At 21.9% G+C, this 4,001-nt stretch overlaps 1 long non-coding RNA gene across 2 annotated transcripts; it reads left to right on the top strand.

Annotated features, from left to right (window-relative positions):
- The first annotated feature begins 119 nt into the window (after positions 1-119).
- Positions 120-2,915, top strand: LOC127282124 (uncharacterized). 2 transcript variants are annotated; one of them, XR_007843147.1, is made up of 3 exons: positions 120-241; positions 316-393; positions 2,632-2,915. It is a non-coding gene; the product is annotated as an uncharacterized LOC127282124 (long non-coding RNA). The 2 variants fall into 2 exon arrangements; XR_007843146.1 differs by having other exon boundaries at positions 124-253.
- The last annotated feature ends 1,086 nt before the right edge of the window (positions 2,916-4,001 follow it).

The raw sequence follows: 4,001 nt of genomic DNA, 5'->3' as shown, positions 1-4,001 counted from the left end.
TACACCCAAGTGCATTAATGCTGTCCTTCCGGTTTTTACACATTTTTAAAAGTCGCGACGTTTCTACAGAAATGTGTACTTCATGACGTAGGCGTATTGGCGTAACAGACTGTAACAGCTGTCAAACGGGCATTCTAACCCTCAGGAATTAAAAAACAATATTTTTAAAAAGATCAAAACGATCTGATTTTTTAAATTAAATCAGATTATTTTAATTTAAATCAAGAGTATTTTAAAAATTGTAATGTAAAATGTAAATGAAAATTTGATTTAAATCGTGATTTTAATTTTAAGATTTAAACTAATCTTTTTCAGATAATAAATAAAAAAAAATATTGGGAAGTATTTTTTCGGATTATGAAGCCGTTTTATTTATAAACTTCAACTAAAAAGGTAATATTTTTCAATTTTAATATTTGTTTTACAGTTTTACGTTTTTATTTATTAATTAATTTGGTACTTTTTTCAATTGAATCGTTTTGTGCAGAAACCGCACAAGTCCATTTTTTTCGAAAATCACTTTTTTATTGAAAAATTATCTTTAAATGAAGCCGCAAAAAAAAATATTACAGATATTAATAAACTCTAAAACCTTAAAATAAATTACTCAAATTTTTGTTCCGTGTATATAAACATAACCTCAAAACCATTGAAGACAATAGATTGATAGAATATTTACTGTTTTACCAAAGAATTTTAATTGACAACAACAATATTCGAAAAAGAAAACTTAACTTTTCAATTTTTAATATTTCAAGTTAATAATAAATAAGAATGTTAAAAATTTTAATTTTTTTTGGTACTTTGAATTTTTGATTAAAAAAAGTAATATTATATGAATAAAATGTTAATAAAAATTAATAAAATTTAATATTTTAATATATTTTTACTAAATATTTAATAAAATTGGAATAATACATTTATTTTGTTCCATTTGTTGTGTTCTTCATATCGTTTTGTGCAGAAACAGCACAAGTCCAAAAGTTTATTTAATTTTTTCTTATCTTATATTAATTATAAAACAAATCGTTCATAATTTTAAACTTGTAGGTTAGGAAAATATAATGCAAAAAGCAAAATTGATAAATATACATTTATTTATAAGAAAAACAGTTTTTATTGATTCCTGAACAATTTTGATTTATGGACTTGTACGGTTTCTGCACAAAACGATTCAATCGTTGTTTTTATTTCTTTTTTTTCACTTAATTCAAATTCTTATTATTTTCTACTGATTTGATTTTATCTCATTTTATATTTATTCGAATTGCTTCCTCATGGAGGAAGTATTGTTTTCGCGAAATTTTTCGAACTCATTTTTTTGACATATCTTTATGTTTTTTGACCTCAGGAATCCAAAAATTACATTTTTAGAAAATGTCAATCCGTATGATTGTGTGTGTGTATATATATATATATATATATATATATATACATTACATTTTCATAAATATCTCAAATTCTATAAGAGCTTTAGGGCTGAATTTTTTTTAAATTATAGATCTCACCTGTGGACATAAAATGAGAAAACTTTGGGACAAATTAATACATATTAACTATATTTTTTTTGACTTTTAAAATTTTTGAAAAATCGTTTTTTGCTCATAACTTGAAACACATGTTTTGAAAGTTCGGATGTTTTTACTTAATTTTGTAGAGTTTTTTAAGACGCATCTTTTGACCTATTAACGAATATTTTACGATTATTTTATCCAAAGTTATTGACATTTTAAAAATCATAAAAAATCATTTTTGCTCATAACTTTAAAAAAATGTTATGACACCTACAATTTTTTTAGTTTCATTTTGTAGAGATTTTCAAGACGCATCTTTTGACCTATTAACGAACATTTTATGATTACTTTATCCAAAGTTATTAACATTTTAAAAATCAATAATATTGATAAAAACCTGTTTGAATTTTTTGTTCAAAAATTTTTATGGCTAAATACCAATCATTTATAAATATAAAGTTATACACACACATATGCACAAATATATATTTTTTATTTTAATTTTTAGTTTAATTTTTTACTTATTATTATATAAATATAAATAAATAAATTATCATAAACTGATCGCAAAATATCTCCATGAGGAAGCAAAGTGTTCATGGAATGAACACAAAAATTACATACTTCAACTTGTTTTAATTTGTTATTGATAATTTTAGACAACTCGTGTCGTTTATATTTTTTTTCAAGGGTATATACACTTAAAAATTTTTATTTTATATGTTTGGACAAAAAACATGTTTAATATTCATATCTATTTTTCTATAATAAATTATAGTGTTTTGAAAATAAAATTTTGCTGTCCATGTGTTATGTATTTCTCTAAATTAGTTAATTAAAAAAACCAAAGATGCATCCTGCATTTGACTTTTATGACTTTCTTGTTTGAGAGAATAAATTTTTAAAAATAACCTCAAGAAATTCAATTTTTTGACTTGGAAAACCTGGGAAATTCATGGAATTTTAAAATAGCAAAAGCGTGGCAACCCTTGAAATAGGAAATGTTTAATAAATTGATTTTAAATATAAATTAAAAAAATAAATAATTAAGAAAAAAAAAATAAATCAAAGTTAATTTAAAAATAAAGAAATAAGTTTTTCTGAATTTTGTTTGCAGTGTACATGATGTAAGGAAAGTTTTTATTCACTGTGAAAAACGGAATTTAGAATTATCAGAAAATTATTTGTGCATCAATAGTGAAAATGAGCATCATCTTTAAGAGCATCAAATTCACCATGTCATTACTGTCTAGGCGGTGCCACGATTTCAACATGATTTCTCTCTTTTACTCTATAAAATTTACTTTACTATTTTATTAAATTACCATTTTATTAGAATTATTTTATTGTAATTTGAAAATTTTTTAAAATGAAAGATATTTTTTGAATTTTTAAATTTTATTCGACTCTGAGTTACAGAATTTACTTTTATTGCTTTTATTAATTGAATAATAAGTAATTAATTATTTTACAAAATGTATAGAACAATTTTTTAAATATATTTGTAAACGTAACAAATAAACTTTTATTACGAAAACTGAATTTACTTTTATTGCTTTTATTAATTGAATAATAACTAATTAATTATTTCACAAAATGTTTAGAACAATTTTTTAAATATATTTGTAAACGTAACAAATAAACTTTTATTACGAAAACATGAATTTGAATAAAATCTTAAATTTATAAATTTTGTAAAATAAATAAAATAAAAAAATAAAAAAAAATATCTTAAAAATTTGAGTTATATATTTATTAATAAATAATTTTAACTCTTTGTAAAATTTATTCATTTTCAAAATTTCCAATATTAAAATTCTTTAAAAACTCAACTTTAAAAAAAAATTTAATAACTTTTTTAAAAATATTTCATTATTTTTAATACATTTGTACACTTATAATAAATATATTTTTCTTTCAATGATTTTTTCACGGGTCGATCTCTTTTTTTGATTGATTATTATTATCTTCTGGCTGTAAATTTTTGGAGACTTTGGAGAATACTCATTTGATATGAATGAAGAAAGAAAATTCCAGACTGCATGGTAAGCAGTATTGTTACAGAATCTGAATTTGATTTTTCAAACAATATTTACCTATATTGATATTTTAATTTGAAAATTCCACTGTGCGTATTATCATATTCAACGTCGGAAATATAATATATATGTTCAATATAAAAGCTAAAGTAGAAATATCGCTCTCTAAATCTGAATTAGTAAGAATTTCTACTAATTGGAATTAGTGACTCAGTTTTTACTGTTCAATTAGTAAGATGTTACTAATTAATAGTAAACTTTACTAATAATAAGTCAAATATTAATAAATATTATTAAATAAGTGAGTCACTAATTCAAATTAGTGACGGGTAAGTCGATTCAGGAGGCATTTTTATTAATTTTTGGACGAAATTTAGAAGCAGTGTGTCTACATTACCTGGAAAACCTCGAAAACCTGAGAATATCAGGAAAATTAAAAATACCCTGG

Source organism: Leptopilina boulardi, unplaced genomic scaffold (assembly GCF_019393585.1).
Source record: "Leptopilina boulardi isolate dan_hultmark-lab unplaced genomic scaffold, ZJU_Lbou_2.1 LbouV2_281, whole genome shotgun sequence".
NCBI lineage: Eukaryota > Metazoa > Arthropoda > Insecta > Hymenoptera > Figitidae > Leptopilina > Leptopilina boulardi.
The sequence above is the reverse complement of the archived record's forward strand: the minus strand, read 5'-3'. Positions and strand labels throughout refer to the sequence as shown.